Source organism: Globicephala melas, chromosome 1, assembly GCF_963455315.2.
Source record: "Globicephala melas chromosome 1, mGloMel1.2, whole genome shotgun sequence".
NCBI lineage: Eukaryota > Metazoa > Chordata > Mammalia > Artiodactyla > Delphinidae > Globicephala > Globicephala melas.
In genome coordinates this window covers 23,057,214-23,070,373 of record NC_083314.1, presented here as the reverse complement: position 1 = coordinate 23,070,373, position 13,160 = coordinate 23,057,214, and the positions used below count along the sequence as shown (strand labels likewise).

At 40.5% G+C, this 13,160-nt stretch overlaps 1 protein-coding gene across 1 annotated transcript in view; it reads left to right on the top strand.

Moving 5' to 3' along the window:
- LIN9 (lin-9 DREAM MuvB core complex component) overlaps positions 1–13,160 on the top strand; it is a 109,729-nt gene that overhangs the window by 34,623 nt on the left and 61,946 nt on the right. The gene's annotated exons all lie outside the window — the stretch shown is intronic.

The following is a 13,160-nucleotide window of genomic DNA, read 5'->3' as shown; positions in this document are numbered from 1 at the left end:
ACTGAAAATTTTACAGTGTCAGTAAGTAGGTACTCATGTCACAATGCAGAATAGGTGGGACTGGATATGTCAAGATATGAGAAAAGTTTGTAGGAATCAACTACTAGAGCTTTTGAAGGTTTCTCTTTGGTTTAGAGGAGGTGTCAGCATACAATAAAAAATTATTAAACCTATGAAGAAACATAAAAACAGGTTCTGTAGTAAAGACCAAAAGCAATCAATAGAAAATAGATGCTGGGATGACTCAGATACTGGAATTAGTTTCAAAATATCTGTTATAAAACATGTTCAAGAACTTAAATGTAAATATGGTCATAATTAATGGGGATATCACAGTAGATAGATGGAAATTACTTAGATAAAACACATTTAAAATTGAAAAGTATAGTGTCTGAAAAGAAAAATTCTGAATGGGCTTAAAAGCATATTGGAAACAGCAAAACCAAGGGTAAGTGAACTTCAGAATAAATCAGTATAAATGATCCATTGTGAAAGCATGGAGGAAAAAATGGAAAAAACATTAATAGAGCCTCAGAGACCTGTGGGACAATATTATGCAAATAACATACATGTAATTAGTGTTCTTAAAAGGAGAAGAAAGGCACAATGGCATGTGGGAAAAAAAAGACTTGATTTTTTCTTTCAGTTTTTTCGAGATATAGTTGACATACACACTGTAAAGTGTAGGTGATAATGATTTGACTTGCATCCATTACATTTGCCGACCTTGGAGAAGTGGCCTCTTGTGGGAGACCTCCTGTGCTTCCCAGCAGCGCACTCCCCTCTGGTCACCAGAGCTATGTGCTCTAGGAGTGCCCCCTGTGTGGGCTGCCTGGGTCCTTCTGTTGTGGTGGCCTGACTACTGTGGGCAGTCTGATAGGTGTGGCTGGCCCTCCTTCAGGTTGGTTGCTAGGCCCTGCCTCGTGGAAGGCTTCCGTCTGTGGGCTGGGGCACAAGGTGGCCGGCTGCAGGAGTGAGTGGGGGGTTCCTGGGACTAGTACTGGCCCACTGGTGGGTGGAGCTGGGCTCGGGGTGTGTGGTTGCAGGCTGGGGTCCCAGATCTAGTGCTGGTGGGTGCGCTAGTTCCTGGCATGGCTGTCTGTAGGGGCCTGGGATATCCCAAAGCTGGTTATCAGCCTGCTGGTTAGTGGAGCTGGGTCCTGAGGCTGCTGGCTGAGGGGCCCAATATGTCTGGTGGCCTGCTGTCAGCCTGCTGGTTGGCAGGCCAGAGCCCCCGCTATTCCCTGGGCTAGTGTCCCATCACTGGTGGACAGGAGCAGTTCCTGGGGCGGCTAGCTGAGGGGCCCAAGGTGTCCCAGAGCTGGCATTAGCCTGCTGGTGGGTGGGACTAGGGCTCAGTGGGTCTTGGAGCTAGTGCTGGCCTGCTGGTCTGTGGGCTGCATCCAGACACAGCAGGCTGTAGGTCTGTGGTGGTCCTGGGGCTGCTGTCCACCCAGTGGTGGGTGGGACAGGGCTCAGGGGATCAGATCCCTGCGCTGGTGCCGGCCCCCTTGTAGGCAGAGCTGGGTCCTGGGTTCTCTAGCCGCAGGCCTGGTGTCTGCCCACTGGTGGGCAGGGCTGAGGCCCAGGGGGTCCCAGGCTGGTACCCACCCACTGGTGGGTGAGCCCGGGTCCTGGGGCTAGTGCCGGCTCACTGGTGGGTGGAGCCAGTCCCAAAGTCTCTGGCTGCAGGGCCCTGGAACTCCCTGAGTTAGTGCGTTGGTCTCTGTTGTGCTGGGCCAGGACCCAGTGGCTGGTGCCTGCCCAGTGATGGGTGAGGCTGATCCTGGGGCTAATGCTGGCTCACCTGTGAGCAAAACCAGGTCCCAGGGTCTCTGGTGCAGGGCCCTGGGGACCTGGGACTAGTGAGGCTCGTTGGTGTCAGTGGCCGGTCCTGGGCCCTCTGGTGGATAAGTCCAGGTCCTGAAGCGGCTATGGGCTCAGGGGCTCCCAGCCAGGCCAGCTGGTGGGTGGGGCTGTGTCCCCGCCCAGCCAGCTGCTTGGCCTGAGGTGTCCCATTACTGGTGTAGACAGGCTGCTGGGCGGGGCCGAGTCCCAGCCCTAATAAGCTAGAGGGAGGATTAAAAAATGGCGCTTGCCAGCACCAGTGTCCTCGTGGTTGAACAAGCTCCCAGAAATGGCTGCCACAAGTGTCTCTTTCCCCCCGGTAAGCTCCACTTGGCTCCTGCCTCTCAGGGAGGCTCTCCAAGATCAGCAGGTGGGTCTAACCGAGGTGCCTTTTGAATTACTGCTTCTGCTCTGCGTCCTAGAATTTGTAAGATTTTGTGTGCACCCTTTAAGGATGGAGTCTATTTCCCATAGCCCTCTGGCTCTCCCGAATGTAAGCCCTGCTGGCCTTCAAAGGAAGGTATTCTGGTGTTTGTCGTCCTAGTGCAGGACTTCCAGTTTGGAGAGCCCCACGTGGGGTTCAGATCCCTTGCTCCTTGGGGAGAACCTCTACAATTGTTATTATCCTCCCCTTTGTGGAGGTATTGTTCTTGACTATACTGTGTCTCTGCCCCTCCTACCTGTCCAGTCGTGGTTCCTTTGCATCTTTAGTTGTAGAAGATCATTTTTGCTTGTCTTCTGGTCTTTCTCATCAATAGTTGCTCTGTAAATATTGTAATTTTGGTGTGCCGATGGGAAGAGGTGAGCGCAAGGACTTCCTACTCCGCCATTTTGGCCACCTTTCCCAAACTTGATTTAAAAAAAAAAAAGTACAGATCCACAGTACTCTAAACCCCAAGGCATATAACCCACGTGTATACATAACCCATAATTAGACACAATACAGAAAAAATACAGAGCAAATCTTGAAAGCATTCATTAGAAAAACAACATTATATGAGGAACAGTGATACAAACAGCAGCTGACTTCTTACGGGAAAAGAACACTAGATGCTATGTCAAATGAACTTTTCAGATTGAAGGGATATGATACCAGATGGAACCTTGACTACAGAGTAACAGCACCAGAAATAGTAAATACATGTGTAAAATGGAACTGTTGTGTTTGTTTCTTAAATTTGTAGTGAGAGTATACAGTATTAACTGAAGTAGAGTGTAATAAGTAAGGAGTGAATATTATAATCCCTAGAATATTGAGGTTCAGAAACCTTAGTGTGCGTCAGATCACCTGGAGGGCTTTAAAAAGACAGATTACTGGCCTCCACTCCAGAGTTTCTGATTCAGAAGGTCAGGGGTAGGGCCTGAGAATTTGCATTTCAAGAAGTTTCCAAGTGGTGTTGATGCTGCTGGAGTGGGGCCGTACTTTGAGAACTAGTAAAGGAATTACTTTAAAAAAATCTTTTATTGAGGTAACGTTGGTTTATAACATAAGTTTCATGTATACGTTATATTTCATCTTCTCTTTACATTACAGCATGCTCACCACCAAAAGTTTAGTTTCTGTCTCTCACCGTACAGTTGATCCCCTTTACCCGTTTCACCCTCCCCTGTCCCACCCCTTCCCCTCTGGTAATCACTACTCTTTTTTTTACCGTGGAGTAGTATTCCAGTGCGTGTGTGCGTCTGTGTGTGTGGCATATCTTTTTTTTTTTTTTTTTTTGTGGTATGCGGGCCGCTCACTGTTGTGGCCTCTCCCGTTGCGGAGCACAGGCTCTGGACACGCAGGCTCAGCAACCATGGCTCACGGGCCCAGCCACTCCGTGGCATGTGGGATCTTCCTGGACCGGGGCACGAACCTGTGTCCCCTGCATCGGCAGGCGGACTCTCAACCACTGCGCCACCAGGGAAGCCCGTGTGTAGCATATCTTTATCCATTCATTCATTGATAGGCACTTAGGTTGTTTTCATATCTTGGCTATTCTAAATAATGTTGCTATGAACATAGGGTTGCATATATCTTTTTGAATTAGTGTTTTTGTATTCTTTGGATGAATACACAGAAGTGGGATAGGTAGATCATGTGGTAGTTCTAGTCTTAATTTGGGGGGGAATCGCCACACTGTTTCTCATAGTAGCTGCACCAACTTACATTCCCACCAACAGTGTATGAGGGTTTCCTTTTCTCCTGTCCTTGCCAACCCTTGTTATTTCTTGCCTTTTTGATAATAGCCAGTCTAACAGATGTGAGGTGATATCTCACTGTGGTTTTTTTTTAATTGAAGTACAGTTCATTTACAATATTGTGTTAGTTTCAGCTGTATAGGAAAGTAATTTAATTATACATATTTTTTCAGATTATTTTCCATTATAGGTTATTATAAGATATTGAATATAATTCCCTGTGCTGTACAGTAAATTCTTTTTGCTTATCTATTTTATGTGTAGTTTTGTTAATCCCATACTCCTAATTTATACCCCCCACACCTCCCTTTCCCTTTTGGTAACTATAAGTTTGTTTTCTGTGTCTATGAGTCTGTTTCTGTATGGTATATAGATTCATTTGTATTACTTTTTAGATTCCACATATAAGTAATATCATATAATATTTATTTTTCTCTGACTTACTTCACTTACTATGATATTCTCTAGGTCCATCCATGTTGTTGTAAATATTTTACTCTTTTTTATGGTTGAGTAATATTCCTGTGTGTTTTATACATATATATAAAATCTCACATCTTCTTAAAGTAATCATCTGTTGCTGGGCACTTGGGTTGTTTCCATGTCCTGGCTATTGTAAATAATGCTGTTATGAACATTGGGGTGCATTATCTTTTCGAATTAGTTTTCATCTTTTCTGGATATATACCCAGGAGTGGGGTTGCTGGAACATATGATAACTCTATTTTTTGTTTTTAAAGGAACCTCCAGACTGTTTTCCATAGTGGCTACACCAATTTACATTCCCACCAATAATGTATGAGGGTTCCCTTTTCTCCACACCCTCTCCAGCATTTTTTATTGTAGACTTTTGATGATGGCAATTCTGACCCGTGTGAGATGATACCTCATTATAGTTTTGATTTGCATTTCTCTAATAATTAGCAGTGTTGAGCATCTTTTCATGTGCCTGTTGGCCATCTGGATGTCTTCCTTGGAGAAATGTCTATTTAGATCACTTGCCTATTTTTTTTAATTTATTAATTAATTTATTCATTCATTCATTTATTTATTTATTTTGGCTGAGTTGGGTCTTTGCTGCTGCACATGGACTTTCTCTAGTTGCGGCGAGTGGGGGTTACTCTTCGTTGCAGTGTGCGGGCTTCTCATTGTGGTGCCTTCTCTTGTTGCGGAGCATGGGTTCTAGGCATGCGGTCTTCAGTAGTTGTGGCACACAGGCTCAGTGGTTGTGGCTCAAGGGCTCTAGAGCGCAGGCTTAGTAGTTGTGGCTCACAGGCCCAGCTGCTCCATGGCATGTGGGATCCTCCTGGACCAGGGCTCGAACCCGTGTCCCCTGCATTGGCAGGTGGACTCTTAACCACTGCGCCAGGGAAGTCCTCTGCCTGTTTTTTGATTGGGTTGTTTTGGGGTTTGTTTTGTTTTGTTTTGATAGTGAGTCATTGTGGTTTTGATTTGCATTTTCCTAACAATTAACGATGAATATCTTTTCATGTGCCTGTTGGCCATCTATATGTCTTCTTTAGAAAATCACCTATTCAGCTCTGCTGCCCATTTTTTTATTGGGTTGTGTGTCTTTTTGTTGTTGAGTTGTATGAGTTCTTTATATATTTGGGATATTAGCCAATTAATGGATATATGATTTGCAAATATCTTCCATTTGTTTCTTCATTTTGCTGATGCTTTCCTTTGCTGTGCAGAAACTTTTTAGTTTTATATAATCCCATTTGTTCAATTTTGCTTTTGTTTCCCTTGCCTGAGGAGACATATCCAGAAAGATATTGCTAAGATCAATGTTACAGAGCATACTGCATATGCTTATTTCTAGGAGTTTTATTGTTTGAGGTCTTGCTTTCAGGTCTTTAGTCCATTTTGAGTTGATTTTTGTATATGATGTGAGGTAGTGGTCTAGTTTCTTCTTTTGCATTTGGCTGTCCAGTTGAAGGAATTACTTTTAAAAAAGTGTTAAGAGGTATACCTAAAAAGCCAGTAGAGGAATTAAATTTGACAAACTAACAAATACTCAGTTAAGTGAAAAGATGACAGGAAAGAAAGAACAGAGGAGTAGAAAATAAATAGCAAGATGGTAGACTTATATCTAGCCCTTTTAAAATTACATTAAATGTCAATGAACTAAACACTACACTGTAGAGCTTATCAGACTGGATTTTTTTTTTTTTTTAAAGGAAGTCAAACTCAACTACAGTTGACCATTGAACAACATGGGTTTGACAGGTTTGAATTGTGTGAGTCCATTTATATGTGGATTTTTTTTTTCAATAACACACTGGAAATTTTTTTGGAAATTTGTGACAACTTGAAAGAACTTGCAGATGAATTGCTTAGCCGTGAAATATTGAAAAAAATTAAAAAGATATGTCATGAATGCACAAGATATATGTAGACATAGTCTATTTTATCATTTACTACCATATTTTATGGTAGTAAAATTTATCAAAACTTACTTCCACAAACACAGTCCATACATTTGCCATTGAGAGAAATGTAAGCAAACATAAAGATGCCATATTAAATCATAGCTTCATAAAACTAACTGTAGTATACACTGTACTACTGTAAAAATTTTGTAGCAACCTCCCAATGCTGTTGCAGTGAGCTCAAGTGTTGTGAGTATCTGCTAAAAATGCTGTGTGACAGTAATCATTTCCATGTGATCAGTTCATCTCCAGTAAATTGCATATCGTTGTAAAAAGTGATCTCTTGCAGTTCTCAAGTATTTTTCATTGTGTTTAGTGGAAGACCATAAACCATGGAGCCCATATGAAGTGCCATAGTGATGCTAGAATTGCTCCTAAGAAGCAGAGAAAAGTCATGACATTACAAGAAAAAGTTGAATTGCTTGATATGTACTGTAGATTGAGGTCTTCATCTGTGATTGCCCACTATTTCAAGATAAATAAATGAATACAGTGTAAGGACCATTGTAAAAAAAAAAAAGAAAAGGAAAATTGGTGAAGCTATAGCTGCACCTATGCCAGCAGGCATGAATACCTAGCATTTTTTTGAAATATCTTTTTACCTCATAATGAAAATACAGCTTTTATGTGGGTGCAAGATTGATATAAGAAAGGCATACCTATGGACTCCGATATGATTTGAGAAAAAGCAGTCATTTATATGACGACAGAGCAAAAGGGAGTGAAAGATCTAAAGCTGGAGAATTTAATGCCAGCAAAGGATGGTTTGATAATTTTAAAAAGAGGTTTGGCTTAAAAAATGTCAGGATCACAGGAGAAGCAGCTTCTGCCAACCGAGAGGCAGCAAACAGCTTCCCAGATGCCATTAAGAAAGTCATGGAGGAAAAAAGATATCTACCTGAACAGGTTTTTAATGCAGACATAAGTGCCCTATTCTGGTAAAACAAAACAAAACAAAAAAGCCTTGTTAGTAAGGAAGTAAAGCAAGCACTAGGATTTAAAGCAGAAAGGGTGGACTTCCCTGGTGGAGCAGTGGTTAAGAACTTGCCTGCCAATACAGGGCACACAGGTTTGATCCCTGGTCCAGGAAGATCCCACATGCCACAGAGCAGCTAAGCCCGTGTGCTACAACTACTGAGCCTGCACTCTAGAGCCCACGAGCCACAACCACGGAGCCCGCATGCTGCAACTCGTGAAGCCCGTGCACCTAGAGCCTGTGCTCCACAACGAGAGAAGCCACCGCAGTAAGAAGCCCATGCACCGCAATGAAGAATAGCCCCCACTTGCTGCAACTAGAGAAAGCCCTCGTGCAGCAACAAAGACCCAACGCAGCCAAAAACTTAAAAAATAAAAAAATAAAGCAGAAAGAGATAGGCTAACTACTGTTTTGCAAATGCAGTTGGGTTTATGATCAAGACTGCCCTTATGTATAAAGCTGCCAGCCATAAACAACAAGGTCCTACTGTATAGCACAGGGAACTGTGATAAACCATAATGGAAAAGAATATATATTAAAAAAAAGAATGTCTATGTCACTTTGCTGTACAGCAGAGATTGGCACAACATTGTATATCAACTATACTTCAATAAAAAATTTAACTAAATTAAAAAAAGCTGCTAACCTTGGACCCTTGAAGGGAAAAAATAAACACCAGCTGGCCCGTCTTTTGGTTGTACAGCAAGAAGACCTGGGCAACAAAAATTCTTTTTCTGGATCAGTTCCATTGATGGTTTGTCCCTGAAGTCCGGAAGTACCTTGGCAGTAAGGAACTGCCTTTTAAAGTTCTTTTGATATTGGACAATGCCCCTGGCTACCCAGAACCCCATGAGTTTGACTCCAAAGGCATTGAAGTGGTCTACTTACTCCCAGACACAACATCTATAATTCAGCCTGTAGCCTTAAGTGCCTTTAAGGCTCATTACACATGGTACTCTATGGAAAGGATTGTCAATGCTATGGAAGAGAACTCTAATAGAGAAAACATCATGAAAATCTGGAAGGATTATATCACTGAAGATGTCACTGTTGTTATAGAAAAAGCCTGAAAGAGCCAGTAAAGGAAAGAGATTGTAGAGGTGGAGGAAAAAAAAAGAGGTTGGAGGTAAAGGGCTTCAAGACACGGATATTTTCAAGAGCTAATAGACACCACACCAGAGGAATTAACAACACAACTTGATGGAGATGAGTGCTTCTGAATCAGTGCCAGCCAATAAAGAAGAAGACATAGAAGATGCAGTGTCAGAAAACAAATTGACATTAGACAGTTGGGGAGAAGACTTTCAATTTTCAAGACTGCTTTTGCTTTTTTTTATAGCATAGACCCTTCTATGATAGGGTCACTTAAACTAAAGCAAATAGTGGAAGAAGGATTGGTACCATATAGAAACATTTTTAGAGAAATGAAAAAGCAAAAAGTCAAGTAGAAATTATGATGTATTTCCATAAATTCACAGTAAGTGTGCCTGACTGTCTTCCCTCCCCTTCCACCTCCTCCACCTCTTCCACCTCTGCCACCCCTGAGACAGCAAGAGCAACTTCTCTTCCTTCTTCTCCTCAGCCTACTCAACATGAAAATGGTGAGGATGAAGACCTTTATGATGATTCATTTCCACTTAGTGAATAGTAACTAATCATCATTCCATACAGTTAATAAACTTATCTATTGCGTAGGTGTGTGAGTGTCTTCCTCTGAAAATCTAATCACTGCACGGCAAGAACTGTATGAGATGTATTTGTGTCATCATCATCATGACCTAAGTATTATTCATCATGTGGAATATTGTGTGCAGGACTTGTATTGAATCAGTCTGCCAAGGCAATAGAAACAAAAGCAAAAATAAGCAAATGGGACCTCATCAAACTTACAAGCTTTTATACAGCAAAGGAAACCATAAACAAAACAAAAAGACAACCTACAGAATGGGAGAAAATATTTGCAAATGATGTGACCTACAAGGGCTTAATTTCCAAAATATTCAAACAGCCCATACAACTCAACAACAAAAAAACAAACAACCCAATAGAAAAATGGGTAGAAGACCTAAATAGACATTTCTCCAAAGAAGACATCCAGATGACCAACAGGCACATCAAAAGATGCTCAACATTGCTAATTATTAGAGAAATGCAAATCAAAAGTACAATGAGGTACCACCTCATCCCAGTCAGAATGGCCATCATTAAAAAATCTACAAATAACAAATGCTGTAGAGGGTGTGGAGAAAGGGGAACGTTCCTACACTGTTGGTGGGAGTGTAAGTTGGTGCAGCCACTATGGAAAACAATATGGAGGTTCCTCAGAAAACTAAAAGTAGAGTTGCCATATGATCCAACAATCCCACTCCAGGGCATATATCTGGACGAAACTATAATTCAAAAAGATACATTCACCCCTATGTTCATAGCAGCACTATTCACAATAGCCAAGGAAACAACCTAAATGTCCGTCAACAGATGAATGGATAAAGAAGATGTGGTACATATATACAATGGACTACTACACAGCAATAAAAAAGAATGAAATAATGCCATTTGCAGCAACATGGATGGACTTAGAGATTACCATACTAAGTGAGGGAAGTCAGAAAGAGAAAGACAAATACCATATGATATCACTTATATGTGGAATCTAAAGTATGACACAAATGAACCTATCTACAAAACAGTAGCAGACTCACAGACATAGAAATCAGATTTGTGGTTGCCAAGGGGATGGGGTTGAGGGAAGGATGGATTGGGAGTTTGGGATTAGCAGATGCAAACTATTATATATAGAGTGGATAAACAACAAGGTCCTACTGTACAGCACTAGGAACTATATTCAATATCTGTTGTAAACCATAATGGCAAAGAATATAAGAAAGAATGTATATATATATATAAAAATATATATGTATAACTGAATCACTTTCCTGTACAGTAGAAACTAACACAACATTGTAAATCAACTATACGTCAATTAAAAAAAAAAAAAGACTTGTATTGAAGGAAGACCCTGAGCTCACCTCCTCTCATGGGCACACCAGAATTACAACTATTTACAGAACAACTGTTGATGAGAAAGACTGGAAACTACCAGAAAGAATCACAGTGAGATGGGTAAGAGGGGTGGAGTTGCTTTATAATCATTATACATACCCCCAGGGTGGGCAACCCACAAATGAGAATAATTACGATTGTAGGGGTTCACCCCATGGAGCAAGGACAACCAGTGGATCACTGAAGAAACCAAAGAAGAAATCAGAAGATACCTGGAGACAAGTGAAAACAAAAATATAACAATCCAAAATCTATGGGTCGTAGCAAAAGCAGTTCTAAGAGAGAAGTTTATAGCGATGCTAACCAACCTCAGGAAACAAGAAAAATCTCAAATAAACAACCTAACCTTACACCTAAAGGAACTTAAAAAGAACAAACAAAATCCAAAGGTATTAGAAGGAAAGAAATCATAAAGGCCAGAGCAGAAATAAATGGAATAGAGACTTAAAAAAGAAAATATTAATGAAACTAAGAGCTGGTTCTTTGAAAAGATAAACAAAATTGATAAACCTTTAGTCAAACTCGCCCAGAAAAAAAGAGGGCCAACAAGAAGGAGAAGTCAGAACTGACACTGGAGGATCATAAAAGAATACTACAAACAACTCTATGCCCCAAAAATGGACAACCTAGAAAAAAATGGACAAATTCCTAGAACTGTACAATCTCCCAAGACCAAACCAGGAAGAAATAGGAAATATGAACAGACCAGTTACCAGTGATGAAATTGAGTCAGTAATTTAAAGCAAAACAAAACAAAAAAACACCCCAAAACTCCCAACAGACAAAAGTTCAGGACTAGATGACTTTATATGTGAATTCTGCCAAACATTTAGAGAAGAGTTAACACCTATCCTTCTCAAACTATTCCAAAAAATTGCAGAGAAAAGAAGACTTCAAGACTCATTCTACAAGGCCACCATCACCCAGATACCAAAACCAGAGAAAGATACCACAAAAATAGAAAATTACAGGCCAATATCACTAATGAACATAGATGTAAAAATCCTCAACAAAATATTAACAATCAAATCTAACAATACATTAAAAGGATAATACATCATAATCAAGTGGGATTTATCCCAGTTGATGCAAGGACGGTTCAATAACCACAAATTAATCAACGTGATACACCACATTAATAAATTAAAGAATAAAAAATCATACAGTCATCTACATAGATACAGAAAAAGCTTTTGACAAAATTCATTCATTTATGATAAAAACTCTTCACAAAGTGGGTATAGAGGGAACGTACTTCATAATAAATGCCATATATGATAAGCCCACAACTAACATCATATTCAACAATAGAAAGCTGAAAGCATTTTCTCTAAGATCAGGGACAAGACAAAGGTGCCCACTCTTGCCAGTTCTATTCAACATAATATTGGAAGTCCTGGCCACAGCAATCAGACAAGAAAAAGAAATAATATAACCCAAATTGGAAAGTGTCGCTGTGTCACTGTCTACAGATGACATGATACAATATATAGAAAATCCTGAAGACACCACCAAAAAACTACTAGAGCTCATCAGTGAATTCAGTAAAGTTACAGGATACAAAATTAACATACAGAAATCTCTTGCATTTCTATACATTGACACTGAACTATTAGAGAAATTAATGAAACAATCCCATTTACAATTGTATCAAAAAGGATAAAATACCTAGGAATAAATCTAACCTAGGAGGTAAAGACATGTACTCCAAAAACTATAAGACGCTGATGAAAGAAATCAAAGATGAGACAAACAGATGGAAAGATATACCATGTTCTTGGATTGGAAGAATTAATATTGTTAAAATGACGATACTACCCAAGATAATCTAGAGAGTCAATCCATCCCTATCAAAATACGAATGGCATTTTTCACAGAACTAGAACAAATCATTTTAAAATTTGTATGGAAACACAAAAGACCCTGAATAGCCAAAACAATCTTGAGAAAGAAGAACAGAACAGAGGTATCACACTCCCTGATTTCAGAGTATACTACAAAGCTACAGTAATCACAGCAGTATGGTACTGGCAAAAAAACAGACACATAGATTAATGGAACAGACTAGAGAGCCCAGAAGTAAACTGACACACTTATGGTCGATTAATCTACAACAAAGGAGGCAAGAATATACAGTGGAGAAAAGACAGTTTCTTCAATAAGTGAGTTTCTTCAATAAGTGGTGCTGGGAAAACTGGATGGCTACATGTAAAAGAATGAAATTAGAACATTTTCTCACACCACATACGGAAATAAACTCAAAATGGTTTAAAGACTTAAATGTAAGACCAGAAACCAAAAAGCTGCTAGAAGAAAACATAGGCAGGGCCTTCCCTGGTGGTCTAGTGGTTAGGACTCCATGCTTCCAGTGCAGGCGGTGCGGGTTTGATTCCAGGTCACAGAACTAGGATCCCACATGCTGCACAGCCAAAAAAAGTCGAGATCCTTTGACTTCTGTAACTATCCAAAAATAAATAAATATTTTTTAAAATGAAGTTTTAAATAAATTAAATTAAACTACTTTAAAAAAAAAGAAAACAGGCCCACCTCACCTGCGTGTCATGTGCCCTGCACCACTTGCCGGCATCTGAGCGCTGATCCCAGGTGTCGTGGGTCTTTGAGGTGAAAGGGGCAGTGCCCATGGGCCAGTTTAACAG